The sequence below is a fragment of the Ictidomys tridecemlineatus genome, chromosome 7 (assembly GCF_052094955.1).
Source record: "Ictidomys tridecemlineatus isolate mIctTri1 chromosome 7, mIctTri1.hap1, whole genome shotgun sequence".
Classification (NCBI taxonomy): Eukaryota; Metazoa; Chordata; class Mammalia; order Rodentia; family Sciuridae; genus Ictidomys; species Ictidomys tridecemlineatus.
Genome location: NC_135483.1, coordinates 139,495,169 through 139,509,150, shown reverse-complemented (window position 1 = coordinate 139,509,150; position 13,982 = coordinate 139,495,169). Strand labels below are relative to the sequence as shown.

The window sequence follows — 13,982 nt, the reverse complement described above, 5'->3', positions numbered from 1 at the left end:
CTCGCCACAGCGGTGTTATTGGGCGCCAGGAACCGCCTCTGAGGCCTCGGAGCCACGTTTCACGTGCCTGCACAACAACGTGGGCCGCCTGGGCTTTGGTATCCTGATCCTCCAGCTGGAGGACAGTTTCTTCTCCCCAGTCTCCAGCTCCTGGGGAAAACCCGAACCAGAGCAGCTGGCACCCGGCCTTTCTGCGTGTTGTCCTCTGGGGACCACAGTGCGACCAGGACTGGCCTTAGAGGACCAACTAGCCTTATTCTCAGTGCAGTGCCAGAGGTTAGCTTAACTCCAAGGGTTTCGGAGTCTGGCCTGTATATTGGTACCCTTCACAATTCCATCAAGTGTGTAGACTCTTTGCCATCGGGAAAGCCCACATTCCCCCACGTCCGGAGAGCCAGGGAACTAGAACGATCTTACTGCCTTTTGTGGCCCGAATAGGATGAACCCTCTTCTCCTTTTCCCCAAGGAGACCTCATTTCTGAAACTGTGAGCAATCACTCTAAGCTCGGAAACACGGCCTTGTTCCTCCTGAAAATGATGTCGGGGTGCTCTGGAAACGGAAGTGGAGAGGGCTTAGTGGTTTTGCCCTGGGGCTTGGCAGGCCTTCCCCTTCCTTCACAAGTCAGGCCAAGAAAGGTATCGAGTCCCTGAGAAACCTGGTACCCGTGGGAGCCAGAGGTCAGGGAGCCTTGTGATGCGCACCCACACTGGCACTCTGTGGTTGCTACTTCGCGCCCAAGCCTGGTACTTTGCCTGGAGTGTTTCCTTTCAGCAACTGGACACCCACACCTCCAACCATACACTCTACTTTTTTTTCCCAAATCCGTTTATTGTTTAGGTTATCTCAACAAAGTCTTCACTCACTGGCCTTTTACAGACAGCACTGTTCCGGCCCCCTCCTGACAGCTTTCCAATTGCCCACACCCTCCAAGTCGGTTTGATTCTTTAGTTTGTGTTTTTTTTTTTTTTTCTCTTGCTCCTTGGAACTCACCTTATCCAGGAAGTGGGTAGGTTGGGCTAAGCAGGCTTGAGAACATCCTCCTTTCTGTTAGCTATTTTACCAAAAAGGCTAGAAGAACCAACTCACATCTCCTTAGTTACAGCTGTTAACTTTTCTTCCAAGATACCCCATTAGACAATTAAGTCACCATTAGTGGCGAAAGAGCGGTGGCTAGATGATTGAAAGCTCAGAGTCTGAAGCCCACCTTGCCACTTTCTAGTTGGGGATCTTAATGTTAATAAGTCTTATAGTGCCTCAGTTTACCCATCTGTAAATGTGCTGCCTCTGTAGAGTAATTTTGAGCTTAAAAGAGCCACTGTATCTTTAGGACAGTGCCCAGGCTCACAGTAGGACCATTCTGGAGCGTTCGCAGTCTTGCTCTTCTTCGTGAAAACTCTCGGGGGAGTCCAGCCCTCCCGGGCCCTAACTGAAGTTTGAAGAGAGATTTTGCTGAACTGCTTGTTTAACCTCCCTCCTTTCGCACCCGGAGCTCCAGAAAAACTTCTTCCTAATGAAGTAATGTTTGGAGCGTCCATTAAAAATGCAATGCCGGGAGATCAAAGTACAATATTTATTTTAGAAATTTGTTGCAATCACCAAGAGATACAGGTATCAAGGCCAAATGTCAGTTCCGTTACACAAAGCCCCACGCAGGGGAAGAGCGTGTGGCTGCTCTGCCATAATGTAAAGAGACATCAAAGACCAAGCGCGCTGCAAAAGTGCGCAGCCGGGAGGGAGGGAGCGAGCCCGGGAGGGCTAGGAGAGCCCCAAACAGCGCGGAGGCTGCGGGGGGCGGGGGTCAGTTCAAAGAGGTATCCGCTGGGGCGTGAGTTCACAGGAGGGAAGATTTAATGGGCTTTCCTTTGTTGGTGGGTGTATTTGTGCACCACGGACCCAGGAACTCCTATGCGGTCCTCCCGCCTAGGGGCGGAGGTGGGGGAGCCGCGAATCCGGAGCAAACTTTCACGGCGGCGGGGGCGGGGAGGTTGAATACCAGTCTCCCTGCGGCCTCGGGCACAGCGGAGCGGCTCTCCAAGCAGCTCTCCAAGCAGCGGGGTTCCGAGGCTGGGAAGTTTGCATCTCAGTTTCTCCGCAGGCAGGCAGGCGGCAAGAGCCGACCAGGTGCAATCTGGGAAAAGAGGCGGGTAGGTGAACCTGCAGGGGCGCTGGTGCCTGGGCACTTGTGTAAGGGGCGGCCCTGCTCTGCTCGCTGTAGGATCCCCTGTGGGATCACCTCTGTGGGTGCTACTTCGCGCCCAAGCCTGATACTTTGCCTCGAGCGTTTCCTTTCAGCAACTGGACACCCACACCTCCAACCATACACTCTACTTGATTTTTTTTTTTTAACTGTACATTATTTAGGTTATCTCAACAAAGTCTTCACTCACTGGCCTTTTACAGAGAGCAGTGTTCTGGCCCCCTCCTGCCAGCTTTCCAATTGCCTGTATCTGCCTAGTTAGTACCAGTCCTTGCTTTATTAAAGGTGCTGGGAGGGAAGGGGAAAGATTTTTCTTCGTGCATTAATGGGGCTCTGAGCAGCCGGGGGGATGCCTATGCGTTCTTTAGTCATCTACAACCAAGCGTTCTCAGAGCAGTCCCTCGGCAGCCTTTTGAAGTCGTGCTATAGCAGAAAGCTTCTATTGTTCTCAGCTCTCAACATGGAAGGGATCAAACTTTGCCTCTTCAATTTGAAAGATTTTTTTTTTCTTTTAAATGGCGGTTGGGTGGAGGGATTGCAATCTGATACTAAGTTAACTTGGAGGATTTAGAGCTGTCTCCCTGTTTAAGCTGCAGACCAAATCACAGATGCCCCAAAGCCTATGACTGACGTAGGGGCTCTTTAACATTAATACGATGAAGAATTCAGTGGCAGGCAGTTGTCACACTGGGAACCTGGCTTGGCAATCAAGTTTTCCCTTGGAAACTTTTTCTTCCAAGGAAAGGGGAATATTTCCCCAACTAGAAACCTTGATTTCACTGTAAGCTTAAGCTGAAATAATCACTATGTAAGTGACATAAAACTAGGAGTGCTGCATTATCTCGTCTAATTCTACTTCATTTGATGGCAAGAGGAAAAAGCATTTGCCTGATTTTGTGCTGTGAACTTCAGTTGATATTCAATAAATGCTTATTGGTAGTGAGTGGTAGAGTGGAATTGTGTGTTCCAATGTCACTTGTATCACGATTGGTGCCACAGAGCTAATAACTCATGTCCTTTCCCATCTGTGGAAGCTAAAAAGTGGATTTCATAGATTCAGAGAGTTATCAGAAGCTGTGAAGGGTAGGGTGGAGGAAGAATAAAGAGAGGTTGGATAATGGGTATAAAATTACAGTTAGAGAAGGAATAAGTCCTGTTCTGTAGCACAGTAGAGTGACTATAGTCAACAATAATTTATTGTATATCTCAAAATACCTCGAAGACTTTGGATGTTCCCAAAACAAAGAAATAATAAATGAGATGATGAATATGTTACTTATTCTGGCTTGATCACTACATACCATATACATATATCAAAATATCACACTGTACCTCATAATTTACACATGCCTGTAATCCCAGGGACTTGGGAGACTGAGGGAGGAAGATCACAAGTTCAAAGCCAGCCTCATCAATTTAGCAAAACCCTGAACAATTTAGTGAGACCCTATCTCAAGAAAAAAAAAAAAAGGCTGAATGTAACTCAGTAATTCAGTGGTAAAGTGGCCCTGGGTTCAATGCCCAGTACCTAAATAAATACAATGACTATCAATTTAAAATTTTCTATCATTTATAAGCTTAAAGAAAGGATAAGGTGAGACCTTTTCCTTACACAGGAAAAATTAACCACAAGTTGATCATAGTTCTTAATATGAGTCAAACTCTAAAACTCTTAGAAGTCAATCTTTAGGACCTTAGATTATACAAAGACTCCTTAGGTATGACACTGTTATGATTTGGATATGAGGTGTTCCCCAAAAGCTCAGGTGTGAGATAATGCTAGAAGGTTCAGAGGAGAAATGATCGAGTCTCTGATGGGATTAATTGAATGGTAACTGAAGTGGTAGGGTGTGGCTGGAGGGGTGGAAATTGGGGCATGGCTTTGGGGTATATATTTGTATTTGGCAAGCAGAGTCTCTCTCTCTCTGCTTCTTTTTTTTTTTAATATTTATTTTTTAGTTCTCGGCGGACACAACATCTTTGTTGGTATGTGGTGCTGAGGGTCGAACCCGGGCCGCGCGCATGCCAGGAGAGCGCGCTACCGCTTGAGCCACATCCCCAGCCCTCTCTCTGCTTCTTGATCAGCATGATGTGAGCTGCTTCCCTCCACTACACTCTCCCACTGTGATGCTCAACCTCACCTTGGGCCCTGAAGAATGCAGCCCCTTTCTATGAACTAAGGCCTCTGAAACTGTAAACCCTTGAATAAACTTTTCTTTCTCTACAATTGTACTGGTTGGGTCTTTATGTCACAGCAACAAAAAAAAGCTGACTAAACCAGACACCAAAAGCTTGAGTGACAGAAGAAAAATAGATACATTGAATTTTGCCAAAATTTACAACTTTTGTGTTTCAAGGGATGACATTAAAAAAACAAAAAAACACAATTCACAGAATGGGAGAAATAATTTGCAAATTACTAACAAGGGACTTGTATTCATGTACATAAAGAAGTCTTACAGCTCAACAATAGACAAAATACTCAATTTAAAAAGGGACAAAGAATTTCATTTCTCTAAAGAAGATATGTAGGTGGCCAATAGGCACATGAGAAAATGCTCCACATCATTAGGTACCCCTGAAATGCACAATGAGGAAAGACTTCATACCTACTAGGATGGCTAGATTAGAAAAAAAGATAATAACAAGCATTGGATAGAATGTGGAGAAATGGAAACCCTCATGCAGTGCTGGTGGGAAAGTAAAATGGTATAGCCTTTTTGGAAAACAATTTGGCAATTCCTCAAAATGATATTTAAACATAGAATTATAATTCCACTCTGAGGTGTATACCAAAGAACAGTGAAAACATACATCTGCACAAAAATTTTTACATGAATGTTCAATAGCAGCATTATTCATAATAGCCAAAGGATAGAAACAACCTAAATGTCCATCAAATGATGAACAGATCAAATGTGATATTTCTATGCAATGAAATATTATCCATCCATAAAAAAGAATAAAGTCTTAAATACAACTATAACATGAGGAGCCCTTAAAACCCTGTGCTAAGCGAAGGAAGCTCATCACAAAAGATCACATGCGTTTCTACTTACATAAAATGTTGAGCATGGAAAGATCCAGAGACAAAGCACATTAGTGGTTACCAGCTACTTAAAAATGTCTGAAAAAAGAGGGCAGATGAGAATGCTCATACCTATTTGTGACACAGGGGCAAGGAGCTGTGGGTATTTAGTGAGGAGGGGAGTCTCTTTCAGAGAGAACTTCTGACTTGGAAGATGCCAAACAAAGCTCAAGGGGAAGCTTTTTATGCATTGGAAAGTATAAGGCATAGTCACTGCGGAGAGTAAAACGAATTGACCTTCAAAGGCTTTTTGGTAGAGAGAAACATTTTCTCAAATTGAGATGATAGTTGCATAACTGTGAATGTACTAAAAAACACTGAAACATACACTTGGAATGCATTAATTGTATGATATGTGATTATATCTCAATAAAGCTGTTATTTAAAATATCAAAAGGACCCTTAGGTTTTGGCCCAAGGCACAAGAATAAACAACTCAGTTACTGACAAAAGTGGGAGAACAGGGGGCTGAGGTTGTGGCTCAGAGGTAGAGTGCTTGCCTAGCATGCTTGAGGCACTGGGTTTGATCCTCAGCACCACATAAAAATAAAGAGTATAACTAATTAAAACAAATAAAAAATTTTTAAAAATGAAATAAGGATATTGTGACCACCTATAACTAAATATATATATATATATTAAAAGTGGGAGAATAAGGAAAGGAGACTGTTTAGCGTTAAAGAGAAGGCTGAATTTCGGTTTGGGCTATTGAGTCAGAGATTTTGCCTGGCTGCTTATTGGGAGATGCCTGCAGAAAGCTGAGAATGTGGGGAGTAGGCAATGCATGCAAAGGATAGGGCTAGAGAGAAGAATTCTGAACTTTCACTAAGTAGGGATGCTGAATAATAAGTGGGCTCCTAGGAGTGAGTGGAGATCATGCAGGTAGAGAAAAGCTCCAACAGAATTTGCAGGAAAACCACAAGTAGAAGATAAACAGAGGAAGATGAGCCATCAAAACAACAAAAGGAAAAGAGAGGCAGGAGGAAACAAAGTAGAAGTAGGGGAGAGCAAACAAGGCCACCAGCTTGTCCAAGGCTGGGGAGGGTCTCAGGGTGAGAGGTCTCAGGCTGTGACAAACAGGAAGAGTAAGTTTGCCTCAGCAGGGAGCTTTGAGCAGCCACCTTCAGAAGTGAGGTGGGAACAGAAGGCGAGTCCTGAGTTTAAGCAGAAGCAAGAACAGATAGCAGGGGAAAGGAAGAAAGTTTTGTTGTGTTTTAGGCTGAAGTAAAAAGGAAATGTCAGAAAGGGGGCAGTTGATTCATTCTGTATTTTGCAGGCGCCAAAATACCCATGAAGTTGGCTTTGAATACCTGAATAGGCAGCTTCTCCCATGTTGTTTTGCTGAGTTTCTAATTTTTCTCATGCCACTTATCAATATCCAGAAATTGAAAGCCAAGTTGTCTTCAAGGTATATCCCTCTTACTGGTGCTTCAAATAGTGACAGTACATTAGCTACCAGTGGCAAAGAATGTTCTCTATGGGGAGAGTGGCCCACCATGCCTCACAGCATAGGATGTGAACACATCTTCTGTTATTACTGTGTTAAGAGTAGTTTCTTACTTGAAATGTACTTTACTTGTCCTAAGTATGACACAGAGGTACACAGTGTACAGCCATTGAAATCAGTGAATGTTTCTTAGGAAGTAAAATTGTTTCCTCTAAGGAACACTGTATTATATATAAATCCTTAACATTAGTCATCCTAAGTGTAGTACTTAGATGTCTCTTATAAGGCTGGAACTTGCTAGTCACTAAATTCTAATCACTGGAAGCCACATGTTTCCAAATATATATATATATATATATATATATATATATATATATATATATTTTTTTTTTTTTTTTAAGAAAGGGGGCAGTTGTAGGTGAGATTCTAGATAAGGGGAATTTGCAGTGGAGGTGTGAGTTTTCTTGGGTGAGGAGGGGAGTCTCTGCAGGAGGGAACTTCTGACTTGGGAATGCCAAACAAAGCTCAGGGGGAACTTTCTTTGAAAGTATGAGGTACAGTCACTGCTGAGAGTGAAACAGGTGGCCACATATTAAAAGGAGAAGCACATCAGCTGTAATCCCCACTACTCTTGAGGAGGCTGAGGCAGGAGGCTGCAAGTTCAAGGCAAGCCTCTGCAACTTAGGGACACTCAGTCTCAAAAGAAAAAGAAAGAGGGAGAGGGAGAGAGAGATAAAGAAAAAAAAAGTAAAAGGTAGGAAGCTGGTGGCAGATGAGGATGCTTATGCCTACTTAAATTAATTTTGTCCTTGCTGTTGAAGTCGATGGCATTTGCAGGTAAGTCCTGTCTTCTATTCCACTTTGCTCTCATTTGGTTCCCTTAGACAGAAAGGCAAGGAGAGGGGCAGCATTAATGTTCTGCTGTGAGGCAGTGCGGTGTGGCAGGGAGAAGAGCCCTGGGGTACTACCTCCCTCCCCATGCAGGTGTTGAAAGTACTTTCAACAGCACTGCTAAGGCCACGTTCCAAAAGACGTACCTCAGGAGGAAAAGATGGTATCAAAGTTCTTATGTTAAGCATATCATTTTCTACTTAGTTTAGTCAACCACTACCATATAAGTAAAGTAACCTTGCACCAAGTGTCATGTGATGCCAGAAGAAATAAAGGCACCGAGAAATCCACAGACTGGAGGTCATGGCAGGAGACTGCAGAAGCTCAAAGTGTCATCACTGTGTGGTTCTCTCTTCTATCTTTCTTGGCACAAGGAACCACATCTTTACTGGGTACAGTGTGGATATGCCCATGTGAGCACTGTAGAGTCCGTGATAAAAGGGGGACACACCCTGGCCTCAGAATTGATAATCCAGTCCTGAGGAAAATTGAGGTTGTAGGGAGCCATTGGGTCCTAGGATCATGGGAAGAATACTGAGGGCGGGAAGGGCCTTGCCAATCATCTTTGATTGAGGAACAAACTGAGACCCAAAGAAGTGAGGAGGCTTCCTGAAATTACCAAGCACAAAGAACTGAGGTATAAATATAATGTTTTTCTAATGCTGATAAAGGAAATCTTGTTCCTTATCAAGGAAAAGATTCTCCATGTCCTATTACCTATTTGTGGTGGCATTTATTCCCTGAAAAGAGATGAAAGTGATTAGTTGTTCTTTGAAGCTAAGTAATGACTTTACAGATAAAAAACAAATTTTCTTGAAACTTGGTCTGGATATAGCAATAAAATAAAAACATGCATTAATATGTAGGAAAATTACTTTGGGTACAAGCCTAATAAACCTTTAATGAAAAACATTCTGTCCATGTGTCAAGAAATACAAATAAATTCTGAGTCCTCCGTTTGTAACCCTTTAAGCTGAGCACCCCTGGGTGGGAGGGGTGGAGTTGGCTAAATCAGGTTGGGGAAAGGGGTGCTGGTGATGTCATGGTTTCTCTGGTTTCTATTAGTAATCCGCTGGGTGGCCACACTTAATACTCTCCGTGTTCGCACACAGGAACTTTCACACATAATGTGCTTATGTGACCATGTGGCTGGAGGGCCATGATGTTACTGCCCATCACAACAATGTGGGATCTTGCAGAATCTTCTCTTCTACCCTAGTTGGGGGAAAGTGTAGCACAGAGTGGTTACGTAAATTTGTCAAGGTCCCACATTGTGTTATTTGGATCAAGTCCAGGTAATATTACTCCAGAGGCACTTTTTAACCATCACAGTAGAATGCCTCCCTGGGTGAATGCAAATTTCTTTCTATTATGGGAAAAACAACTTCACGTGTGTGATGCAACACTATTAAATAGGGAGTCTGGGATAATGAATTGGCCACGTTACAGGTTATTATTTGCTGGGAGGTAAAAATGTCAACCCTATGTGAGTTGTCTGGATTTACCCAAGGGGAAATATGGGTCTTGACCTCAAAGATTATAGTCTCAATCCATGACTTTTCATTTCTGGAGTCTTCTTTTTCCTCTTTACCCCTGCCCCATGCCACCAGGGGGCACACAGAATCAGCTACAGTATTTACCTTGAAAGTTTTAAGGTACCGATTTTAAGGAGATAGGTAACTATTAATTCAGTACTTTTAGGGGTACACTGGGGACAGATTAATATAAGCATCAGGTCTTTATCTGTCCCCTTTTCCATTTAAAAGTTCATCTCTCCTTCCTCTAGAATGGGCAAGAGGTCACCCTTGGGCCTTTTGGTCTTGAGGAAGCCATGATCCTTTTATTTGGGTCCAGTATTGGGTTTAGTTTCGAGTTAAACCTGTTTTCTTTAGCCTGTGTCTTTCTCTGCAAAGTCACTCAGATTTTGTCCTCCCTTTCAGGATACCACCATCCATCCCCCCTCTTTAATTGTTCTCCCCCTTGACATCTTGCTCATCTGTAATTTTTTAAAAGTTATTCTAGGTGGTTGATGCAAAAGTCCCCGAGATCTGCATCAGGATCTCCATTAGCATTCAGTTACAGTGAACAGGATTCACCCTACCCAACTGAAGTAAAAAGGGATCCATTACAAGGTATTCAATCTCCTGGCAAATGACCGAAGAAACACAGTCTCAACTGAGCTTTTGGAAATGACTGCCCAAGTCATGCCACAGACCTAGGTTGACAAGGGGCCACTGCCCCTTCCAAGATCAGGAGCTGTGGAGTAACAGAGCTGCCTGCCTGTTGGAAAGCCACATTGACAGCTGCCCAGCTTCAGAATCATGCCACCTCTACTGTGATCTGTATCTTGTCTCTTGATAACTCTGACCATTGGGCAGGAACTTGGACTTCTGTTATAGTGGTCATACAAAGAGTACCACCACCATGATGACTAGTAGGAACAGCAAATGAAGAACTCCTGCATTTACTTCTGCCTTCCAGACTTGGTATGCTATGTCTGGTCGAGACAATCTAATCATATATCTGGAATCCTAGCTGCAAGTGAATCTGGGAAATAATTTTTAGCTTTCTAGAAAAGAAAGAGAAAAGCCCTAGAGATTGAAATAGTGATTAAATGAGCCAATCCAAGTATCTGCTATGTTTTCTGACTATGCAGTTGCTCACTTTAATTCCTAGCTTCCATTCCTAGACCCTTACTTCTCCTCCAAGGAGTTGCCCCAGAACCAACTGTTCTTTCTTTTCATTACAAAAATCATGGTTCAGTGTTATGGTTTAGATCTGGAATATTCCCACAAAACTCATGTGTTGGGCAATGCAGCAATATTAGGAGGTAAGGTGATTAGATCTGACCTTCTCAGTGGATTAATTCATTCAATAGACTACTGGGAGTTGTGACCTCGTTGGAGGAAGTAGGTCACTGGGGGCATGTCCTGGAAGAGTGTATCTTTTCCTAGTCTCTCTCTTTCCTTCCTGGTTGCCATGAGCTGGCTAAACAGCTTTCCTTCACCATATCCTTCTGCCATGATGTTTCTGCAGTGGAGTTGAACCACCATGGTCTGAATCTCTGAAACTGTGAGCCAAAGTAAATATTTTTTTTCTATAAGTTGTTCTTGTCAGGTATTTTAAAAAAATTTTTTTGTAGTTATAGATGGACTGTATGCCTTTATTTTATTTATTTATTTTTATGTGGTGCTAAGGATCAAACCGAGTGTCTCACATGTGCTCTACCATTGAGCTACAGCCCAAGGTATTTTGGTTGCAGTGATAACACTCTAATATACCTAGCCTCAGTGGGGTTGTGCCACCCAATCAATGTTTTATTGAGTTTCTACCATGTGCATCCCCTTGGTCATAGGTTGCTTCTCGTTTTAACCTTGACCCTTCTCTAGAGTTTCAGCCTTGAATTACTAGCTCTCTGATATGGCCTCAGGACACCCACATCAAATCTTCAAAATATGTACATCCCAGCAGGTACAGTGGTGCATAACTGTAATCCCAGTCAGAAGACTGAGGCAGGAGGATTGAAAGTTTGAGGCCATCCTCAGCAATTCAGTGAGACCCTCAGCAATTTAGCTAGTTCTTATCTCAAAATACAATTAATTAATCAATTAATAAATAGGACATGTGATGAAGCTCAGTGGTAAAGTGCCCTGGGGTTCAATCCCCAGTATCCTCCAAACAAACAAAAACCCAAAGAAACAAAACAAAACATGTACAATCCCAGGAAACATGTTCCCTCTTCCCATTTCCCAAACCACCTCATTTCCTCCAGGTTTCTGATTGATATTTTAACTTGGCTCAGGTTAAACTCCTCTGAACTGCCTCCTTCTTCCCTCTCTACTTCCATCACTGCTAATTCTACTTCCATGCGATTGTTCAGTTCTTGCTTCTTTGTTCCCCCACTTCCATTTTCGTGGTGGGAACCTTCTTTATCTCTCAGCTCCCATTTCAAGGTCCTTGTGGCAGACTGTATTTCCCAGGGATGACCATAGTGTCTCCCATCCCATAATTAGCCCAGCTTCGGTGACTCATTTCTAATCAATACAATGCAGCAGAGGTGACTTTGGGGGCAGTAAAGGCAAGTGGCTTCTCTACCTGGTGTTCCTGGAATGCTTACTCTCCAGATGCTCTCCCAGGGACACTCTGTCTTGGAATCTAGTGGGAGAAACCCAAGCCACATAAGAGGCTATCTGTCAGTGCTTTGGCCAAGAGTCCCAACAGAACTCAACCTTCAAGCTATGCTAGCCCAGGAGCCAACATGTGAGCAAAGGAGCCTTGAAGTGATTCTACTTCCAGCTGATTGAAACACTCTGGCTGAGGTGCCAGACATCATGGAGCTGAGATGAGCCATCCTCTCTATGCTGGGTCCAAACCCTTGACCCAGAACATCCATGAGTACAGTAAAAGAACTCCGATTTTCCTACACTAAGTGTAGGATGGTTTGTTATATAGCTAGAGGGAATCAAAACAGCCCCCACACCTATGTTGCCTATTATCTAATGACTCTCTTTCCAAAATCCAAGCAACTCATATTTTCACCCTGCTCAGAAGCCTTAAATGGCTCCCCAGGGAGCATGGGATTAGTTGTATCTTCTTCAGATTTGCATTCAAGATGCCTCATCTTGAATCCTTCTACCTTATCTTTCACTTCTGCCCACTACTCACCTTTCATTTCAATCTTATGAGTTATTAAATTTTTACCTGGTGTTAAGTGACACTTTCCTACCTCCATGAACTTCCATAAACACTCCAAGACTCTGCTAGTAGCCAGCTAGTACCCCTTAATGAGGGTGTGGTAGCCAGTAGCCAGGATCCACATGTGGCTATTTAAATTGAAAATTTAGTTCCTCAGTGTCACTGGCCACATTACCAGACTCAGAAGTCACATCACCCTGGACAGCACTGTCTTTTGTGCTTTCCCTTTTCAATTAATCTCTTCCACACAACTTTAAAAATGCCTTTTTAGCAATTTTGATCTGAATGATAAATTGAAGTTCATAATAACCCAATGTCGTAAAATTACAGCTGCATCTTGGCTTTCTACTCTCTTGGTGTGTTGCTTGGTAAATTGTAGGTGGCTCCAACACTTATTAAGTTGCCAGGAAGCAATGACGAGTCTCTGTATTAAGGAATTAAATGACCTCTTAGAATCTTTCCACTAAAATATATTCTCCCAGGAAAGCTAGGTCTCAGCTGACTAATGATTTGGGAGGAGGGTCTTTTGAGAAGGGCACCCAGTGTAGCCTTTCCTGTTTCTCTAGTTGCTATTTTAGGGGGGGGAGAGAGAGAGAGAGAGAGAGAGAGAGAGAGAGAGAGAGAGAGAGAGAGAGAGAGAGAGAGAGAGACTCTCTCTCAAAGTAGGCCAAGTTTTGCCTAGTTGTCATGACATCTTAACACCTGCCAACTTGACGTGGCATCAAGCTAAGGAGGAATTTTCTTCTCACTGTCCACTGTCCTCACTGTCCCTCCTCTGACCAAGCAGGACATGGGGATAGTCCATTATTGAACTGACATTTTCTTAAATGTCCAGTTTAAGAAAAGGGTATTACTTATCTTTAAATTATTAAGTTTATGTAAATAAAGAACATGAAACTAAGCTCTAAAATCATGTACTATGTTACAAGACTACTTTGTTGTGTGTGTGTCTGTGTGTGTGTGTGTGTGTGTGTGTATACAGAGAGAGGGATGAGAGAGGGAAAATTAATCATTCTAATGTTAACCATCTAAATTTTACTTGTATAGTAAAGCACAGTTATTAGGCATGTAAATCACAGACTCAGCCTTCTACAAGCCTCATAAAAGAGGTGCCCTTTGATGATGTTTCTATATGACACCATGTTCCTGTTACAGTGTTTATTGTTATCATTTCCCTTCACTCTTAACCACTGAGTGAAACTCCTATTAAAATGAGACATTTTTGAGGTTAATATTTATTTAATCTAAACGTTCTATTTTAAACATAAATCCTGGACTCTGTACCAATAGCCCCTTTTCAGTTACTCAATAACTTTGCTCTTATTTGACAGTTTTGACAATGATAAATGAGAATCTGTTTACCTTTTTCTGGAAGAAATGCTGAAAATTAGGGCATTGCACTTTGGGTTTAGAGTCAATGACTTTTGAATAATTTTGGGCTACATGCCTAACTCAGCTGTCCCTTTAGATACTTTTTTTTTTTTTTTGGAGTGCTGGGGATTGAATCCAGGGCCTCAAGCATGCTAAGCCAAGCTCTACCACCGAGCTACATCCTCAGCGCAGCTATCCCTTTAGAATAATTATCATTTCAATCACATAGGCAACATCTGGTCCTTATTTAGTTAGAATGAGTTTTATATATATATATATATATATATATATA

General features: G+C 42.7%; 1 protein-coding gene and 1 long non-coding RNA gene across 3 annotated transcripts in view; one reads left to right on the top strand and one right to left on the bottom strand.

Annotated features, from left to right (window-relative positions):
- Nucleotides 1-13,982, bottom strand: part of Myo3b (myosin IIIB) — a 505,529-nt gene that overhangs the window by 32,470 nt on the left and 459,077 nt on the right. The window contains exon 35 of one of the 2 annotated variants that reach the window (XM_078017563.1): nucleotides 1,558-2,129. The exons of the other annotated variant lie outside the window; for it this stretch is intronic. The gene's annotated coding sequence lies outside the window, so the exon portion shown is untranslated. Of the gene's footprint in view, nucleotides 1-1,557; nucleotides 2,130-13,982 lie in introns of those variants that run through there. 2 annotated transcript variants of the gene reach the window in all.
- Nucleotides 2,038-4,425, top strand: LOC144365560 (uncharacterized). The gene is made up of 2 exons (XR_013424137.1): nucleotides 2,038-2,145; nucleotides 4,158-4,425. It is a non-coding gene; the product is annotated as an uncharacterized LOC144365560 (long non-coding RNA).